Below are 22,799 nucleotides of genomic sequence, written 5' to 3' on the forward strand. Positions count from 1 at the left end.
AGTGCTATGCGTTGCTGGCTAGATATGGAAAGCCCATACGCCAGAAAATCCCCACATCCAACGTGTGACTCATAATCTCTTCAGCGACATCATTATTTTGATAGTCCTGTGATAGTATTTCTATATTCTTATTCTCTACCTAGGACTCACGTTGTGTATATTCTTCTTACTATCTCAGTAGTTAAGACGCTTGTCTTGGGGCTCTGTTGGTTTTCTACCCTTGGGTTTCGACTTTCAATTATCTAATTGGTTAAATATGACGTAACTAATTATATTGATTGACCAAGTGCTGCAATAGTAATTTTCCCACATTATTGATAAACATGATATTCATGTTTCACCCAGAATCGGCTATGTTTTGGTTTTATAAATCTTTTTATATGTCAACACATACCTCATTTTAATTTGAGTACATGAGATAGGACTTCTTTATAATGCATGTATGTGAACCCAATAATTAGTCAAAGATATAATATTAATTTAATGCTATTATTAATTTAAAGGAAAATTTTCTACAATAGTCTTACATATATCACTTCGATCTGGTCTCTTCAGTGAGGGGAGTTTCCTTCTTGGACACTCGGTGCCATCTTGCAAGTGTGCTACAGCAGAGTTCGAGCTCCTTTAAACTGTCTTGTAACAGAAAAACGCGAATTCTACGCCTTTCCACTTATTGACATTGGCAATGAATCAACTATGTTCATAATAAGTAAATATCATGATCGTCAATATCTCCAATCATGTTTGACAAAAACTCTGGTTTTCACTTGTTTTTAGAATGACATAAAAATATAATACACTTAATGATTATTTACAACAAATATAACGGTATTACAAAGACCGTTTTTATAGGCAAGGTAACGAAAAATAACAGAATTTGAACAAAAAGCTATGTTGTTATGATGGTTTATAACCACGAAGGCGCAGTTATTGACCTTAACGGATTAAACGAGGTCGTTTTCGACGACTTCGTGGTAATCCAGCTCCTAGAGATTAAAATAGATTAAAATCGTAACAATGGTGTTATAGATTGTTATGATAAGAATTTACACTTTCATAATCCCCAATGTAACTAATTAACCAACATTTTAGCATCATTTTTGGCATAAGAAATGAAAACATAACTACACTATAACAAAGATTAATTTAATTTCGCCAAATAAGACACCCTGTCTAAATACTCGACTAAAGTCAATTCCTCTTCCTCGTGCCTTCCTTTCAATTCATGGAGCTGGCTTTGGATTTGAGCATATTTATATCTCTTCCTTGGTGGTTAATATTTTGTTCTTGTTGTAAAAATGTGATCATTTCAAAAACATTCGGATGGGCTTTTCCAACTAGCTTCTTGATTCTTGCATGCCATCCTTCCAGAGTGTTGTTGGTTCAGAGTGAACATAAATTCATAAAATCTTTAACACCGTTAATTGGGTCCTAATAGCAACATGCCTCTCTTCGAACGAAAGCCGACAAGTCGATATCTGCGCCTTCGTGGGAAGGATTAATTTTGGTCACGCTTTGTAACTGCGCCTTCGTGGGAATACACCGTTATAATAGTTTTATGGTGTTAATGACTCGTACGTATCATGTATCAAGGGAATACACCCTTTATATCTAGGGTTTATATATGTTAAGCCCTGTTGATACTGTAACAGCTATTTGGCTGGAAATGATTATCGAGTTGGCTGTTGATTCTAAAGATGTTCAGCCATTCAAGTCGAAGTATTATTATTGATTCACAACCACAATAACAAAACATTATTAAAAATAAATATCCACTATGTTAAGATGAGAGAGACCGGTATATAGGGGATTTCATAATATGGTTAATTTTTATGTCAATAATCCGCTTGAGCATAATATCAGATAGACGACCTTACGTCATGTCGTGCACAAGCTAGAAATAGAAACCACACCACTTGACCCAGACGTTAGACCCCTCTCGGCCACCCACACCCCGCACCCCATGTCTAGACAAGAAATAAACTGTTAGATACATGTCACAGGTTTTCACGGGTGGGACAAATGGCAATTGGTTTTTCGCACCATTCGAACGAATAGATAATGGTCCTTTCAAGACCCACCTTCCCACACCACTGACAAGGGTAAACCACGTTGGACCTGCGACCCCCTGGTCTGATAGTGAGTCAGCACCCTACACATTGAGCCACTACTGCTCCCATGTCAAAAATGAGATATTTATTAAAACATGTCGTTTAGAGATGATTACGGGACATAATTATTGGTCGTATGTGCACCTGTATTGCATGTCTGTAGAATCGTCTGTTTATATGTAACCAACTGACAAGGGTAAACCACGTAGGACCTGCGACCCCCTGGTCTGATAGTGAGTCAGCACCCTACACATTGAGCCACTACTGCTCCCATGTCAAAAATGAGATATTTATTAAAACATGTCGTATAGAGATGATTACGGGGCATAATTATTGGTCGTATGTGCACCTGTATTGCATGTCTGTAGTATAGTCTGTTTATATGTAACTCGGCGAAATACCAGCTTGTCGCATGGGGAATCCCTTTACATGTTATGTTATCTAATTATTATCACTGAAAACAATCATGACACGATTGCATAATCCCGTTTTATCTTTATGTTTTATTATATACTATAGAAATCATATATATTCTTGCATCTTGTAAATTGTCTTTGTCGCCATGGCAATTTTTCTTTTAACAATAACAACACCGTTTTAATGAATTGTTACTTAACGCGTTGAAGACAGCAAATACGTTTTATTTGTTTTTTGCTAAAACAATCTCATATATGCTAAAATAATAGGTTTTGATATTTTTTACTATCTATAATAACCCTTAAAAATGCAAAAATGGATTCAAAACATTACTTTGTAAAGCAATTGAAATAAAATTATTTATCTGGCAAAAATGTTTCATTTGAAGAGGAGCCACGGTGGCTCAATGATATAGAATCTAACCTTCACAGAATATCGATATATCATTAGTCAATATGAAAGAATTTTCAATTGGTCTCCATTACCTCTTGAAATTAAATCGGCGATACCGACGACACTCGCTGAAACTGAATTGAGCTAAACCTCTTTGATTTATCTCCCAAATAAGTGAAATGAAATGAAATGAGGTTTAACGTTCTACTGTTCCGTTCCGACTGGGCTTATGAAGACGGGCATATGCCTAACAATGTGCTTTGGAGAAATTTTGCCCGGACAGCGGCGCTACGGCCTACTCTTATATCGAATTCCAACTGTCAAGGGATCTTTTACGTAAACGCCAATGTGAACTTTCTCGGCCAACACCGGGATCGAACCCGCGACCTCCAGTCTAGCGAGCCAGCGTCTTACTCACTTAGCCACCGTGGTCCTAGGTCCCCCCCTAAAAGTTGATTAAAGTTGATCTGATGTCTCATTTTGAATAAGCAGCGTACAATTAAATGTATGCCCTAAAGATTGGACGGAAGTTGGTTACAAAAAGTCAGTTGCAAATCAACACTGGCTTAAAATATCAGTGTCAACGAAGATACACCATTGATAGGGTGACCCACCATAAATAAATATCTCCAAATATCTCGACAATTAGGCCACAATATTTATATATATGCCAAGCCTCAAATCAGTTTCACACAATTATAGTCACTAAATAAACGATCATGTTGTACTTAATAAGCTATGACCATTAATCATCTATAAATGATAGACTGAAAACTGGTTCCAAGTTGCGTCCATAACATCCAGACACTTTTGAGTAAAAGATAGGTTACGTGCCCTTGTTTTGAAATTAGTCTCGCTTAACCAGTCTATCGACCACTCTACGTCTGATTGACGGGTCGGGATAATCAAGACTACTTTTTTACGAAACATAACAGAAAGCTAGAACAAGAAATTGAATTTAGAAATAAGCACTTTAGACAACTCAACAATTGTTTTAAGAAACTTGTAAAAGTAAAATGAAACTACTGCTAGTATCATGTTCCTGCTAAAGAAAGTGATTCAGAGATAGTATTTGTACTAAACCAAAAGATGCCGCTCTTAACGGTACAGTTAATGATAAAGCAATTTAAAAAATAAAACAAACGTAATTACTAAAGCTGCTGTAATAATCAAGAAGCTAAATTTTACTGCTATTCAAAATCGTCAACAATAGATTTTTTACGGCTGTAATAGTTGATATATTTGTAGAGAATTGCACGTGCCATGGCTATTTATCGACTCAAAGCGAGTGCGGGGTAGTCAGAAATCAGTTCGAGACACGCAACTGAAGCGTGCACATTTAGCCGTGTCGAGACCAACTTTCTGTAAAGTGCACGGGTCATCCTACTATTGATCAAAGAGGCCACATTATTTTCGATCATCCACTTTAAGCTTAGTATGAATATGGCATGGTTATCGATTGTTATACATTGATAGTATATTTGCCACGGGTAGGTAATTCTATAATCACCTATTGTCAAGAGAAGTATCTAAACTTCCCGTACCACTACAATGCATACACTGTTCAAATTATCCATTTTTAATGTGCTTTATGGATTTCTATTCAACAGGAAATGTCCGTGAAATTTAGAGATAAATATGTTATTCCATTCTATATAATGCTGTTAGGAAATGCGCAGTTCACTCGGAGAATCTTTCTCTTTGAATATAATTTCAGTGGCTGCACGCGGTTGCACACACGTTACAATGTTATAGTTTGATTTTGTGTTTTGGCAATCTCACGATCTGTCCCCATCGACCGCTGTTGTTGAACCCGATTTGAACTTTTTTTTATTTTATCTTATCATTCTATAGCAACGATAAGTAATCTATACATAATCCTTCCAAATAATTATCATGTTATAGTACTCATTTCATTTTATTAACTATAATATGAAAATCACATTTTGTAAATTTTGGTATTAACATGCCATCTAATTTCCATTATTTATAAGATCTATAAAGTTTATTGTTATTCATCTTACGTTAATCAGATTGCAAGTATTTTCATAAATTTATAAAATTTTGACGTTTTGACCGTAGGTTGTAATATCGCGTATACAAGGTCGCTTGAAAACGGATAGTCTACAATATAAGTATTTACCGAGAAGCCATTGTAAACTGGACTGGTCTTTCTCTATTGCAGAGATCCCATGCCTGCAAACGGTTAGCACCGCAAACTTACATCTGGAAGCCTGGAACGGTTGTGTTACTGACGTGTAGCGGTGTCACCCCTGCTCGTGTACCGAACAGGATTCGGTTATTCCGTACTCTTATGTTATAGGTAAGAGGTTGCGCATTAAGTGTAGGATATAGCACGAGACCTAGGTTATGCTGGGGAAAGAAAGACTGAAGTAAATAACCTGAATGAAAGAAAAACCGAAGTTGAAGGCTTTATCTTGCTTATAAACCGTCCATGTTTACATGTACGTAAAATGAGAATATTCCAGAATTCATAAGAAAAACCTTATATCATGTTTTCTTAAGGAAAAAAACTACCTTGGAAGAATAACCCGGACAGGTTTGAAGAAAAACTTTCAAAAGAATAACCCCAAATTCCCCTGTATATATTCAAAGCCGTCCCCGACTTTCAGTCCGCAAATTTTTCCCGGTCTAGAATATACGCCAAAGATCAAAGAGATTTACCGTTATAGGTTTATAAATGAATGGTAAGTACTTGGGTACGCTACAACAGCGAAGAGTTAAATGCATCTTACTCTGTAGAAATGTTTTTTTCTCTTTCACTTTGAAAATAATTTAGTTGAAAATGGGTAAAATTGTTTTGGAAACACAAATTACCAGGATTTTCTTTTTCTATATTTGAAAATGGAATTCATTTTAATTGAAGGAATGTCTGTAAATTGCAGGAAAAACAAATACGTATAAAAGGTTATTACAAAATTTGAACCAGGGCCACACTTTTACACCTTTTTCTGGATCAGCAATAGGGGTCCTGGCGGCGAAAGGCACCCCGTTTAGTTTAAAATGGCCACAGTTAAGTAAGTTAATATATAAACACAAACATTAGTGTTTTATCGACGTAAAGGTTAATTCCGTAAATATAATGACTTTTCAATTTAAGATCACTTCTTCCGTCTAACAATGAATTATATAAGATTTAGATAAAGAACGTTCCATTCTTGCTCAAATAGTTCCAAAATAGATAATGAAAACAAAAATGAATATATTGAAAAATTCATTCAAAAAACTTTATTCTGAGCGGAGTTATGAGTCTTTGGGTGTTTGATGATATACTCTCGATTGCCAAGTATTATTGCTGCGATAATAAAACAACTCGATTATTCAATTTTAATGTGAATTATTAAATGGCGATTGTGTTTTAATCTGTTAAAAATCACGGCCATCCGACAGGGCTTGTCAGGTGAATAAATGTCTAATTAATATATATTTGGTTTTTTTTTCTACATTTTCAAAACCAAAACAAAACTCCGCAATAGGCAGATGTAGCTCTTACGTCATAATGTATCTTGCTCCAGTTAATTTTTTTATATCTTCTGGCCCCGAGTTCACAAAGTATTCTCAGACTTAACTTAAAGATACATTATGGGAGATTTTTTACAGAGAATTGGCCATTCTTGCTATAACAGTTCAAAAGTAGATGATGAAAGAAGAATATTTTGAAAATTTCAGTCAAATTACTTTATTCTGAACATAGTTATCATCGTTGTAATATTTGACTAGAAATGGTAGTGAAATGTGCCTTCACCGTGGCTGATCGTTTGATTGACAGGCGTTAACTCCATCTACATATCTCGATTATCAAGTAAAGTTTTCAATGGCATGCGGAAACGCTCTACAGCGGCCTCGCTAAGTACACTCTATCATTTAGCCTCGATCTAACTGACGTATTCTCATCAGGATGCGCCATATTTGAATTAATTGATAAGTGAAATCCTATTTAAATCCGAGCTGTAGCCGAGCCATCCGTGGGTCTACAGAGTTGATGTTGGGCTTGTTGTTTAAATAAAGATCTAATTTATAATTTCTATAACATCTGAAGCCTAAATTAAGACTTGCAATAATCAGATTTTGCTCTTGCATAATGTATGTTTAAGTTAAAAATTTATTCAAAACTGTTCGCCTTATTATAACTAAACTATAGCCATTTATAAAACTTTTGTTGTTTTAATGTATCAAATAAATCAATAAGAAACTGTGTGTTTCTGGATCAAAGATATTTCTCATAAACAGTGATTGAAAGTTGAGTAAATTCTTAACTTAAGTCTGAGAATGCTTTGTGAACTCGGAGTCTGGTTAACAAAATTAACGTCAAATCATACTGTTGATAGAAGGACCCCTGTCAGATTCTAATATTGTTTTACAGTCGACATTTAAGAGAATTTTAAATTTAGAATCGTTAGATCAATGTTATGACTAGTGTATTCTTAACGGCGGAATATCGATAAATATGGTTGCCAACGCTTTTAAATTACTTATAAACAGAGAATATTTATGGTCAAATACATAGACAGGAAATGTGTTGAACGTCACAGTTCTAACTTGTACAAGGAAGGTGTTACATGTCATAGTAAAATAACATCAACTAGCGAAACATGTTTAAAACTATCCCTAGATATATTTTGTGCGTTTGGTCATTGATATTGTGTGTTGATGGCCAATGTCATTCGAAATGGAAACTTCTTGGATTTCGAGATGTCTTCGTTTCAGGACATATCGACAACTCGACTGTTTCTACCTTCGAGGATTGCGTATCTTTATGTATTAATACAATTAACTGTAAATCTGTGGGAATAACTAGTATATATGTAGGTAATATGATGTGTTATCTATATGATGTTAAAGTATATTCTGGACAAGAATCTGAAAATAAAACTGGAATGGTATATTACTGGCCCTTAAAAGGTAAGCTAGATCTAAAATATAAATATACGGAAGATGAAGGGAAACTCAATTTTAGAAGATAGCCAAGAAGGTCAAAATGTATTATTTCTTAAAATTTAGATTACTAAAATGTTTAGAGAAGCATATGATTCGCCAATTTTAATACCTGTTATAATGGCTGCATTTTTGCCATACTCCTCCGAAACATCTGCCCGGTGCTTCAAATTAACAGTACGCGATCTAAAACTATTTTCAACAGAGCAAGTTTTAACAAATCCGTGAAAGGCGTTCGAAATTGAATTACAGGGGAGGGATCATTACACCAGAATAAGAAAGAGCGAGAGAGAGAGAGGAGGGGGTATCATCCACTAGAAACAAACTAGGTAGGGGTCTTTAGCAATGGGAGGAAACCAGAAGACCCGGAGAAAACCCACAAGCTTGGACAGGCGACCCTACTCCTTGTCACGTACAGCGGGGGAATCGAAACCACGCCAGCTGACTCAATGACAGACCTTATGATACAACGCGCGCACTACCCATTCGGCCATCCAACCCCTCAGAATAATATATCATCGAATTATTCTTACCACGTTTTTATAAGTTCGTCGAGAACTTGTTTTGTTATCGCATTCACAAGCATTAAAGAAAATGGGGGGAGGGGGGCTCAGTGAGTTAGACGTTTACTCGCTAAACCGGAGGTCCCGTGTCTGATCCCGTATTCTTTAGCCCAGCCGGTGCGGAACTGTAGGACGTTAAACCCCATTTCATTTCATTTCTTTAAAAGTAAATATGTGTACAGAGAGATAGCTCCGCGAAACCTCCCTATGTTGTCATCAGCAGTCTCACCGAGTTTCAAAATATTTATTCGATTACTGATCCAAAACTTGCCAAATCCCGAAAGATTATTAATCAGGTATGAATGAACAATACCATCGAGAACATTGTTCCGTATCAACATATGAGCAAATATATAAATAATTAAAAGGCGTTCGAAATTGGGAATCCGAAATGTTTTACATTCTAAACCAGGGGTGTCAAACATGCGGCCCACGGACCAGATCCGGCCCGCCAAGGGTTTAAATGTGGATCGTGGAACAAACTTCAACAAACTGACGTGTCGATAATTCTTAGAAACTAGCGGTGGAAATCATTTATTATTGTTGTCCGGTTTCCGTAAAACCGCACTGTATGTCATAGATATCTAAGTTGTGTGTAATACAAGAGAATGTTGTGTTCAATATTATATCTTGGCAATTTGGAAACCAGTCTAAAAAAATTACCCGTGTCAAGGACGCTTGGCTTTGTTTTTAGAATTTTTGTATATCTCCGACCCACTTGATGAAAATTTTTAGTTCATGTGGCCGTTGAATCGAAGTGAGTTTGACAGCCCTGCTCTAAACAAGAACATAGTTTCCTTAATCCGAACGTATGGAGATTATTATGAAATTAACAATCGAAACATTTGAATTTCGAAAGGGCTCTTGGTAACAATCAAAGAACAGTATTTGCTAATAAGAAGAACTGCAATGTGCACATATGACGACAATTAAATGTGAGTGAATAACACAAATAGTGTACAGTTTCGTAGACAAATAGGTAACAACTTTTACGGTCAAATGGGGTTAAACGTGTTTATTAAAATAACACATGTTTTACCTGTTTATTTCATGCTAAAGCTAAATTTTTCAATCCCCATTTTGAATTAGTCAGGTCGCCATGATATAAGGTAAGGAAAATTGGTATTGATTTTAACTATGATTTACGAAATTCAATTACATTTCCCTTTCTAAATTGTTGGCAAAAGCTCCAGCATACCTGGTCTTATGAACAAGTGAAGCGATAGTTGGGATCTGTACTATGCCATCAGTTCAAAACTAATGAAAAATACGGTAGGGAGAGGGAATCAAAACTACAATCTTTAGTTTCCGAAATGTGTGCTCAAATCACCACAAGATAAATATTGATCATTGACTATAGGTCCATTTTAATATATCGAATATACTGCAAGCGAAATATCTATTATTTTTTTTTAGAAAAAGGTCATATGTTCACTATCTATAATAGACGATTGTAATAATTTCCGGTAAGCCTGAAATAATTGTTTTGTGTAATGATCATAGCCACAATAGGAAATAAATTTGGTTGTTGAGTGATAAATATTGTATAGCAATGAATAATGCATCAACTGACAATGTGAGATAAATAGATAAATTAAATACAACCGGGTCGAAAGCATTGTTGCAGTTGGTTGTCATCAGCAATTAACATACGTAATAAACACAGTAACATAGCATGTAACACAATTACTATTTTAATTAAAGCGACGTGTCGTTGATAATGTCGCGATAACCCTCAACAAAAAGTCGCTTTAATTTAAAAAAAGTAAATGTGTTACATAATATGTTATTGTATTTAGTGTATATCTTCATTATTAAAATTACTCATCTGCGGTTGAATACACGATATTCTGATTGGTCGATTCTTTGAACCGCAGTTCGTTTACCGCCAGTAAATGAATTCTTATCAAACTTGTACTATACCTTCATTATTATAGTCATTCGTCTAATTTCGGACATTACAGTTATCTCTGCATACTCAATTGACCTGCAGTCTGATTTGGTGAGAGAGATGGGTTTAACGTCCACTCGACACAAACTAGGTCATTTCGGGACTAACACATGGTTCAATTTTTATTTCAATAATTCGCTTGCGCGTAGGAGTCTTTAGCAGTGGGAGGAAACCGGAGGACCCATAGAAAACCCACGAGTTTGAACAGGCGACCATAGCTCCTTGTCACGTACAACCGGGGAATCGAAACAACGCCAGTTGACTTTATGATACGGACTTTATGATACAGCGCGCACGCGCTAACCATTCAGCCACCCCCTTCCCCCACAGTTAATAAACTGGGCATAAACAAAATACAGACATGCATTACGAAATGCCAACCATATATTAAATTAGTCTGCTAGAATTTCCATTGTGGATTCTTTGAATTCAAATTACGTACTTGGCAACTACAAATGGACACAAATGAGTCGCAACGCATATAATAGTTCTGTTTTTACTGTAATTTCTAATCAGTTATGTCCAAACTGAATGACAGTCTTTGTCGTCCTGGTTATTCCAGTCTACACCGGTAGTATTCTCCTGTGGGATATGTTTAGCCTAGTTTATCGTGGTGCTTCATTACAAATGGCGCCCGAAAGCATTCTGGCACGCGATTCGTGTGCCAATTTCAAAAAATATTCATTGTGTCTTAAATACTGAATATCTGAAAGCCCATCATTTCACGGTAAGTTGTGTTTGCAATGTTGAAGACTGGATGATATTGAGTTCAAGGCCTGCCTCCTTTAAACACCATTATAAGTACACTGTGGTAGCCGTCCGTGTTTAAAAAAAGCCTGCTGCAAACTAATTGGTCGATATATCAGCTAGACTATGAATATATTTTCATGAGTCTCTAGGGAGCTCGCTAGCCTGGAGGTCGCGGGTTCGATACCGGTGTTGTTGGCCGAAAATGTTCATCGGGAATTACCGGCGTGGTTTCCACTTGTCAGTGGTGCAGGACGGAGGGCCTGACAACGACAGCTGTCTAGTCGTTCGGATGGGACGAAAAACCGATGTCCCGTATACACATTGGCGTGCATGTAAAAGATCACTTGGCAGTTGGAATTCGATATAAGAATAGACCGTGGCGCCGTTGTCTGGGCCAAATTTCGCTCATAACACAATATATGGCACATGCTCATCTTCATTTCATTTCATTTTCATGGTTCTCTAGCTTACTTCGATCTGATTGCCATTGTCCGAGCAGAATTCCCTCATATCACCCTGCATGTCGCATGCCCCTCTTCATTAGCCCAGTCGGTGTAGAAAAAGTAGGATGTTAAGTCCATTTTATGTAAGTGTATGTTACATCCCACTCTGTGAGCCGCTGTGGTTCATTGAGTAAGACCAAGAGGTCTCGGGTTCGCTCCCTGTGTTGGCCGAGAAATTTCCTCGGGAATTACCGGTGTGGTTCCCCTGTGTTAGAGTTGCAGGACGTATTTGTTCATATGTTACGCTAAACCGAGGTGACGTGTACATTGGCGTGCACGTAAAATAACCCATGACAGTCTGAATTTGAAATCTGAGTAGCCCCCCCCCCCATTTACAACACTGCATGACATTTGCCCGTCTTCACTAGCCCAGTCGATGCAGAAAAATTAATTATTTTAGCGATTGTCAGATTATCACACCATTATAATAGCCAGCTCATCTTTTATAATCAGGAAGTGTGATATTTTTAGGCATGATTATTAATTATCAGACAGCGTAAAACACTATGTTTGCTTTTGCTATTTCAGTGCTTTGCTTAATTAGACTGATGGTAGTCAGATAAGTTTTAAATTGTTCCCTTAATGGCGGCAATCACGCCATTCTCGGTTCCTGGTAGATATTATCGCCTTTGTAATAGCTTAGAATAAAAACTTTAAAATATAAAATAGCAATGTTTATCTTTACTTATGTCATACTCGATTGAAGTTAGTTACTTGATATGAAAGAAGTTGCAGGGGTTGTTTCGAAAAGCTTTTATATACTCTGTATAAGCTGCTTGAGAGAGAGAGAGAGAGAGAGAGAGAGAGGGAGGGAGAGCCCCCACCCCCCGCCCGGAAAGTAACGAAGCTATTAATCATTATGTTACAATTTATATTGAACGGACACTGAGTATGAGTTGAGTATGAGCATTTTTGGTTCATTTATTATGCACATCTGTTATATCTCTGGTCACTTTGTTTTTTATATAATATGTTTTGTAACAGGTAAACATATTTTATAATTAAAGAATTAAGAGTGTGGCAAATATTATCTAATTGGAGTTTTTACAAATTCAAATAGAATAGTCATTTTTAACCATGACGTTGTTCAGTCGATGTGGGGTTTAAAATAATGCCTTGTAGGTATTATAGTTATTTTCAGGATTTAGAATTAAAGAGGCCGCATTATTTTAACTTCTACATCTTTTCGTTTCCATTCTTGTTAGTACAGCCCTCCTCCTCTGCCTACAATTGGTCATTCACTTTAAGTTTAATATAAGTATAGCATTGATTGTCAACCAACATCGTTATCCTTTGTTATAATTATATTGATAGTATATTGGCCACGGGTATGTAATTCTATATTACCTATTTTCAAGATAAGTATTTTGTTCACTGAACTGAAACTTCCTATATTAGCTATTAACAAACACAAACACGTGTTGCAATTGCCTTCTTATTAATAATTAATAAGGGTGTATAGGTAAATAATGAATTACGAAGATGTTTATATAATAACCTATTATATACATATATTACGTGCATAGTGGGGAAAACACCCCAAGCCCATAGACATCGACCATTACAGTGTATAGACGTCAATAAAATCATTAGAAGAAGAATATTCTTTATTAATTAATACTGGGGGTTTTAATTTTTTTATTTCATACACGAATTTGTCCAAAAGATACAGAGGCTGTTATACTTTTAGCATCGATCTAGACTAACATCAAATTCAGTGTACTCACCTTGTGTGCTTCTATGCAGATATTCAAAATAGATCTCATTTCTCCAATCTGATCAAAACACAGATCCTATTTCATTCGTTTTTTGGGTTTTTTTTTATAGTTCAAAATATTTCGTTTTCCTTGTCTTTACTATCTTATATAAACCACGTTTTGGTTGATGGGAGGTATTTGCCAATGGAACGGTCTTTTACGGCGAGTTCTTGGCGTGCGGTGCACGGAACTGTGGGTAACCCACTAGAAACATCAACTCTGATTGGTTAATCAAATGTCTGACGTCATAGGGTCAAAAGCTGCTTGTATGACCCCTGACACGACCTTCCACTACAACCAGCCAGATCTGCATGTTGTGAAGGCCATCGTAAGTATAAAGTAAAACGAAACGAAATACAGATCTGTATTTTAATGAGATTGTCAATTCTCTAACTGAAATTTTATGAGGGATTTTTAATCCCCTGTAAACTACATTAATGAAAGGCTTAAACAGGAATATCATTCATAAATGTTTCAATTCCGTTCAGTATTTACTAAAAAAGAAAGAGCGCCAGTTGTAACTTCGGCTGAAATCGTTTGCTATAGACTTTTGTTTAACTCGACTGAATAATACACGCCGGTAAATGATCTACCGTTGATATTTTAAATGTTTTTAAATCCAATGTTATATATTCAATTTGAGTACATTTTAGTATGGATTAAGTCATTCAAAATCATATATTTTACCTTACACTTTTCCTTACTTTGATAACACATTAATGATTGAAGTTATTATACAACGGAATTTATAATAACTTTTCAATTTAAGACCAATTCTTTCGTCTAGCAATGGATTATATAAAATTTAGATAAAGAGCTAGCCATTCTTGCTATAATAGTTCGAAAAATGAATAATTTGAAAATTTCATTCAAATTACTCTATTGCGAGCGAAGATGTTGTTCGAAATTAAATCTCGCTCCTCCATTTTTAAATAAAATCAAAATATGGCTGAACCGTTCTAATCTTTTTAATATCGGAGAAATTCGACGCTAAAGAGTGTTGATTATGGCCTGGATCAGTTAATCAATGTTTAATTAATAATTTAGAAAACATTTCAGGCCTAAAGAAAGACCTGCAAATAGGCAGATTTAGCACTTGCATCATGTATGTTTAAATAAAAAAAAGTTACCTGTTATCAATTTGTAGAACAAACATGGCGATTGCTTACGGCATACAAGATGGTGACTATTTTGAAGTTATTGTGCAAGGTCACGAGGTCAAGGGGTCACGTAGTCAAGGTCAGCACGTTCCTATACAAGCCCCATAGCTACAATTACAGTTAAAGGACAATATTGGTGTCAGTCATTATCACATATGTGATAGAACTAATTAAACACGTTCCAAATATAATTTTAACACAGAGATCATTGCTCCGATAGTTGAGTAATACAGGTTTCCTGAATCGGAAGTGACGAACGCCAAAGGAAAACACTTTTTATAATACAAGAATGACTGCGCATTCACTTTTAGTGCAAATGAACTCATTTGACCCCGAATATCTCGAAAACGCCCCAATCGCGGACTGATTACTACTCGGCATCGTATTCTACGCGAAATTTTACTTTAGAAAAGTTGGGTCTGGTTTTGTGCCCATTTGATGGACACCCCCACCCCCCGCGCTGAGTCTTCGGTCTAGAAGTTCCTCGGGAATTTCTGGTGTGGTTCCACTGTGTTAGTGATGCAGGACGTACTTGTTCAGATGTTACGCTAAACGAGGTGACGTGTACATTGGCGTGCACGTAAAATAACCCATGACAGTCTGAATTTGAAATCTGAGGAGGCAAAAATTTCCTCCCTCAAACAACACTGCATTAGGTTTACCCATCTTCATTATCCCAGTCGATTCAGAAAAGTAGGAAGTTAAACCCTATTTCATTTCATCTGCATTCACTGTAATCTGTCCTTCCCACTGATAAAAACTGGGCGGATCATCATAGCCAGCTCATCTTTTATAATCTGGAAGCGTGATATTTTTAGGCATGATTATTAATTAATAGACAGCGTAAAACACTATGTTTGCTTTTGTTATTTCTGTGCTTTGCTTAATTAGACTGATGGTAGTTAGATAAGTTTTAAATTGTTTCTTAATGTAACAGGAACAAAAAAAAAACACTGTCAGATAGATTTTTTTTAAAAAGTAGGAGACTAACAAGTCTCCAAATATAGATTGCTCTATTTATAGCCCATATTGTGTAAATTCATCTGCGAACAGAATAATAAAAAACTGAGTTGCAAATTAATCCCGGTTCAGATTCCACATGATTCGTTCAACATATAAATAAGCTATTTACTTGTCCTTGTGTACAAACATATATTTTTTCGAACAGGAAGCGCTACTCATCTTGTTGTTCTTCTTAGGGGTGAAGCTTGTCGAAAAAAACGACCGACATGGAACGTGACATGCTTGGTCCTTTGTCACTTGCTCATAGTTTGGCGGAATTCTAATATAGCGGAGATGTCGTCATACTCGGTTCCTGGTCCACAGTGCGCTCGTTTTTTTTGTTCCACCAATTCAAGAACGGTCAAGCATGTTTGTTCCTTGAACAACTTCCCATCGATTGATAGACTTCAATGTTTGATATGGCGTCACAATTCTAAGATGGCGACAATCACGCCATTCTCTGTTCCCGGTAGATATTATCGCCTTTGTTTTACTGAATGCTTGTAGTTTACTCTAGTATCTACTCTTGTAATAACTTAGAACAGAAACTTTAGAAGAAAAAAATCGCAATGTTTATCTTTACTTATGTCATACTCCATTGAAGTTAGTTACTGGATATGAAAGAAATTGCAGAGGTTGTTTCGAAAAGCTTTTATATTGTTGACTTTGTATAAGCTGCTTTAGTTCCTAAACCGTATACAAGAAACAGTGAACCGATCGACATTGTTTATAAAAATGATTATAGTTTGCTTTAAACCACATATGAGAGAGAAAGAGAGAGAGAGAGAGAGAGAGAGAAAGAGAGAGAGGGAGAGAGGGAGAGGGGGGCACCCAACACCCGCTCCCCATCCCCTGAAAAGTAAATGAAATGAAATGAAATGGGGTTTAACGTCCTACTCTTCTGCACCTAACCTGGGCTAATTGAAGACGGGCATACGCCATACAGTGTGCTATGAGGGAAATTTTGCCCGGGCAGCGGCGCTACGGCCTACTCTTATATCGAATTCCAACTGCCAAGGGATCTTTTACGTGCACGCCAATGTGTACACGGGACCTCGGTTTTTCGTCTCTTCCGAACGACTAGGCAACTGTCCTTGTCAGGCCTTCCGTTCTGCATCACTGACAAAGGGAAACCACGCCGGAAAATCGAGATGAACTTTCTCGGCCAATGCAGGGATCGAACACCCGACCTCCAGACTAGCGAGCCAGCGCCTTACCCACTTAGCCACGTGATCCCCCCCTGAAAAGTAATGTTACAGTTTATATTGAATGGATACAAATTGAGTATGAGATGGATATGAGTATTTTTGGTTCATTAGTTATAATGCTTTAAATTTAGGGGGGTTGGATGGCTAAATGGTTAGCGTGCGCGCGCTGTATCATAAAGTCTCTCATTGAGTCGACTGGCGTGGTTTCGAATCCCCGGTTGTACGTGGCAAGGAGTAGGGTCGCCTGTCCAACCTCGTGGGTTTTCTCCGGGTTCTCCGGTTTCCTCCCACTGCTAAAGACCCCTACGCGCAAGCGAATTATGTAAATAAAATTAAACCATATGTTAGTCCCGAAATGACCTAGTTTGTGTCGAGTGGACGTTAAACCCCATTTCTCTCTCTCTCTCTCTCGCTTTAAATTTATTAAATATGCACAATTATATCTCTGGTCACTTGGAGTTGAGTATGAGCATTTTTGGTTCATTTATTATGCACATCTGTTATATCTCTGGTCACTTTGTTTTTTATATAATATGTTTTGCAACAGGTAAACATTCTATTTTATAATTAAAAAATAAGAGTATGGCAAATATTATCTAATTGGAGAAAAGAAGAAATCGATATGACCACATATGGCAAATATTATCTAATTGGAGAAAAGAAGAAATCGATATGACCACAATTACTTTTTTTGTTCAGTCGACCCGGAGTTTAAAAAAAGCCTTGCAGGTATTTTAGTTGTTTTCAGGATTTAGAATTAAACTGTAAAGCAAACATTTCTAATTTAGATGTCGTATTTTATAGATTCCGCTCAAGTACCGTCAACTTATACCTGTGTAGAAGAAGAGAAGTATTGTTATGTATTGTACAGCATTGCAGAAAGCTGGCAGGGAGCACAGAGGGTCTGTGAAGCTGATGGGGGTTATTTGCTCCTTGTCAATTCAGATAAAAAGTATGAAACAGTAAAAAAGAAAGCCCAAGCCAATGGAGGTAAATTGATATATCCAAACCATTTGTTTTAAAATGTAAAAATTAAGTATTTAGGAGATTCGAAGGAATTCCTCTTTGTCGCTTTAAAGAAGCATCTCGCTACAGATGTTATTTAAATTACTATTTAAACATTAATTCACATGACAAGCCCATAATCCATTCTCAAGCACACCAGATATCTTAAATAGTGACAATTACATTCATATCGTCGTTAAAGGCTAATATGGACGCCACTTCCGGTGACAGCCGATTGACGGAGTGAAAATCGTGACAATTATTTAGGATATTTCTTGTCAAACATTCATAACTTCGACCTAAATAAAGTAATATTCATTTTTCGGTATCCATTTTTAAACTATACTATTCAAAGAAAGTAGGGGATATTTGATTTTTAAGTGTTATTAAAGTCACCTAATGAAACTGACGAAGAAACAAATGACAAAATGAAATGAAGTTCACATTCATCGATTTATTCCAAATGATCGTTAGACTAAGTAAGGCACAGACTGACCATTATAAGGGTAAAATGATACCCGGGGTCAAACAGCAAAGTTACCACAGCATCACAACCAAGTCAGTAACGGGTAAATCCTCCTCTGTTTGCCAAACAAGCATTGATCCGACGTGGCATACTCCTAATGAGACGTCTAAGGTCATTTTGGTCCAGATTGTCCCATTCCTGTTGCAACGCAGCAGCAAGTTCTTGGACATTGGCAGGACGTTGTTGACGTTGACGTAACCTCTGTCCAAGCATGTCCCAGACATGCTCGATGGGGGAGAGGTCGGGACTCAGTGCTGGCCAAGGTAATGTGGTGATGTTCTGTTGTTGGAGGTAACCTGTAACGATCCTGGCCCTGTGACATCTTGCGTTGTCATCCTGGAAGATGAAACGGCGGCCATGACGTCGTGCGAACGGCACAACATGGACTGCCAAGATGTTGTCCCGGTAGTACTGGCCTGTAACACGCCCTGCAACAACATGTAAAGCCGTTCTTCCAGCAACGGTGATGCCTCCCCACACCATAACAGAACCACCCCCAAATCGATCATGTCTGATGACGTTAACGTCTTGGAAGCGCTCGTTTCGACGACGCCACACCCTCCTACGTCTGTCCAAAAAATCAACAGTGAACCTTGACTCATCTGAAAACATCACATTGCTCCAGCGTCGATTATCCCAGTGTTGACTGAATGTGATGATCTCTCAAACAAGGGATCACGCGAGGACGTCGGGCGCGAAGGTGACCCCTATGCAGTCGATTCCGAATCGTCTGGCCACTCACTCTCACACCAGTGTCTGTTTGAAGACGAGCGCTGATCTGATTTGCTGTGATGACACGATTTCTCAAGGCCAAGGTACGGATAAATCGATCCTGGGCTTGAGTTGTCGCCCTTGGTCGACCTGAGCGTGGTCTGTCCTGTACAGATTGTGTATCACGGTATCTGGACCATAGCCTGCTTATGACAGACTGAGAAACATTCATCGTCCGCGCCACAACCGCCTGTGTTGTGCCGATCTGTAGCATGCCAAGGGCACGTAACCTTTCATTTTGGGTAAGCCGACGCATATCAAAATTTGTTTTCTGGTCACTAAAACAATTAAACTGATGTTTCCACCCTGGAATTCAATGCCACAATGACTGTAACATTCAAAGTCAGAGTCGTGCAAATCTTGGGTTGGACCCCCATGATGATCCCAAGCATCACCTGCATTCCATGCGGTAGCTATTGGTGCGTTTGGGCGTCACATGTAACTGGAAATGTATCTTCTGTTAGGTTCTATAGTGACTTTTTTCGTAGTCATTTGCATATTTTAGTATTATGCCCCCAAAATCAAATATCCCCTACTTTTTTTGAATAGTATATTATATCAAGAAGAGTCAGCTCTGTATCTATGTTTATGTGAACGCAAAGACTTAAATTGGTTTACGTTTATTAATAGACAGGGGATGGGAAACGTAAACACTATGGATTTTATTGTTCCTGTACCAAATCAAAATAGAGCACGAATAGAGTCCATACTAAAAGATTGAAGATTATTTCTTTAAAAAGGGAAACCTGAACAATGAATGAGACACGCCCAGAAAAGCATTTGCCTTGCAAAGGTGCGGTATCTGAAATAAATTGGTAGTCATCGAAAATCTTAAGCTTCCAAAGTAGGGTGACACACCATAAATAAATATGTCCAAATATCTCGACAATTACACCACAATATTTATATATACACCAAGCCTTAAATCAGTTTCGCACATTTATAGTCACAAAATAAACGGCCATGTTGTACTTAATAAACTATGACCATTTAACCATCCATAAATAATACACTGAAAGATGGTTACGAGTGTCGGCCATAAAATCCGGGCACTTGTGAGTAAAAAAATAGGTTACGTGCCCTTGTTTTGAAATTTGACTCGCTTAACCAGTCTACCGACCATTCTACGTCAGATTGATAGGTCGGGATAATAAAGACTACTTTTTTTTACGAAACATAACAGAAAGCTGGAAAAAGAAATTGAATTTAGATACAAAAACGTTAGGCAACTCAACAATTGTTTTAAGAACCTTGTAAAAGTAAAATGAAACTACTGCTAGTATCATGTTTTTGCCTAACCCGAGTGTTTCAGAGATATTATTTGTACAATCTGATTAAAATACAGATGTATATTTCGTTTCGTTTTTTTATACTTTCGATGGTCTACACTACATGAAGATCTGACCGGTTGTAGCGATAGGTCGCGTTAGATGTCACACATTTGAATAGCCAATCAGCATTGATGCTACTAGTGGATTACCCACAGTTCCGTGCAAAACACTCCTAAAGCTCGCCGTAACAGACCGTTTGATTGCCTAAGCCCTCATACCATTCAGAACACGTTAATGATAACAACTCTTCCAGATCCTAGTGTAGTAAAGACAAGTAAAACGAAATTTTGAACTATAAAAACGAAACGAAATATCCATAGTCGATTTTATTACATCTCTTTTCTACTAATTCAGATTTAATAAAACAAAGGTTTCTTTTTTTTTAAATTCAAGGTTCTACTTCTGATATGACGTATTATCATGTGGGAGCAACAGATGAACACATAGAAGATGTGTGGAACTGGTTAGATGGGGGTCCAGTTATTAGAAGCTATTTTATTCCAAATCGACCAGACAATTATGGCAATAATCAACATTGTTTGTCTTTCATGACAGGCAGTAGTAACGTTGGTTTGGATGATCGTCCATGCACATCTTTAAACGGCTTTTTCTGTGAAATATCTTTATCCTAGGTAAAGGTTAAGCCTACAATTTAAAAAATAGTAGGTTCGTCCAAACAATAGAAATATCAAATAAATACATTGGAAATGAAAACATTAAATATTATTGTTGGATTATAACTAAACATTATTAGCTATGTTATTGCGTAACATGTTTTTGCTAGCTAGCATTCAATATGAAGTTCAAACGGAATCTTTGATGTTATAATGAGAAATAATAAAGAGTATGTGTTGTTGGCAACCGTGGGACTATTTGCCAGTGGTGAGAGAGAAATGTGGTTTAACGTCCACTCGACACAAACTAGATCATTTCGGGACTAGCATATGATTTAATTTTATTTCAATAATTCGCTTGCGCGTAGGGGTCTTTAGCAGTGGAAGGAAACCGCAGGACCCGGAGAAAAACCACGAGGTTGGACATGCGACCCTAATCCTTGTCACGTACAACCGGAGATTCGAAACCACGCCAGTTGACTCAATGACAGGTCTTATAATACAGCACGCACGTGCTAACCATTCGGCCATCCCCCCCCCCACTGTGATGAGTCTACAAACCATAATTATAACTATTAGACGAAATTTTTGCAATATGATAATAGTAATTAATGGTTAATTACGGTCTGTAGACGTGTCATGTGAAATGTATGATAACATGATATCCCAGAAAACACTAACCGGAAGTGACCAATATTTTCCTGCTATGGTATTTATGTTATCATATGCTGTAGGTTTCATTGTAATTGGTTGATCATCAACGCCTGTAGAGGTCCGACATGAAGTGTGTGGTTAACTGATATACCGGAAATCACTAGCCAGATGTGGTTGATAATTGCGGTCTGCAGTCGTGCCACATGAACTGTGTGGTATCCTGAAACCTCCGTAACCGCTGACCGGAAGTTGCGGTAATTTTTCCTACTCCGAGACATAATGGATATTATTTTACTGTGTTAAATTCATTAAGGGAGTTAAATCGCTATATAATAATGTATTATGAATGTATATAAACCGATTTACATTCAATCGTTTCTGTTTTACTGTAATTCCTAAGCAGTCAATTGGTTATTCCAGTCTACATCGGTAGCATACTCCTGTGATGTATGTAAAGCTTCGTTCATTGAGTCGCTTAATTACAAATGGCATTCGAAAACATTCTGGCACGCGATTCGTTTGCCAATTTTTATATTTTTTTTATTTCGTCTTGAATATCGAATATCAAGATAACATCAATGTTGATTTAAATTGACCAATAAGTCGTGTTTGCAATGTCGAAGACTGTGGATGATATTGCCTCCTTTAAACTCATTTTCTAATTACGGTTTGTAGCCGTGCCACACGAAAGTATAACAAAGCAAACAAATACCTTTAATTGGATGTCACCTGTAAATGGTTGCTCATTGTCTATGCCCCGCCCCCTTTCGCAGGCCACTCATCTCATTTAACCTACAATATGTTGTAGATTTTACAAGTATCTGAATATTGAAACTTGAAGTAACATAAGATCTTCTTTTGCTTAGAATGTTAACAGTGGTTGGGAAATACCGTGGCCCAGTGAGTAAAAGAGTCCCACGTTCGATCCAAGGAGAAGCTGGAGATATTCCAGCGTGGTGCCTACTTTTCAGATGGGCAGGATGGGGCTCGCAGGGAACAGCGTCTATTCGTTCCGATAATACGAAAAACCAAGGTCACGTTTGTGCGTTCAAAAATGTAAAAGAACCCTCGGAATTCGACAAAAAGCGGGAACGCCGCTGTCTGACCAAAACTTGCTTCATAGCACA

At 37.2% G+C, this 22,799-nt stretch overlaps 1 long non-coding RNA gene across 1 annotated transcript; it reads left to right on the top strand.

The window, feature by feature from the left end:
* Positions 1-7,495: 7,495 nt before the first annotated feature.
* On the top strand, positions 7,496-21,297 carry LOC126828641 (uncharacterized). The gene is made up of 3 exons (XR_007683183.2): positions 7,496-7,844; positions 17,576-17,761; positions 20,798-21,297. It is a non-coding gene; the product is annotated as an uncharacterized LOC126828641 (long non-coding RNA).
* The last annotated feature ends 1,502 nt before the right edge of the window (positions 21,298-22,799 follow it).

Source organism: Patella vulgata, chromosome 7, assembly GCF_932274485.2.
Source record: "Patella vulgata chromosome 7, xgPatVulg1.2, whole genome shotgun sequence".
In the NCBI taxonomy this organism is placed as follows: domain Eukaryota; kingdom Metazoa; phylum Mollusca; class Gastropoda; family Patellidae; genus Patella; species Patella vulgata.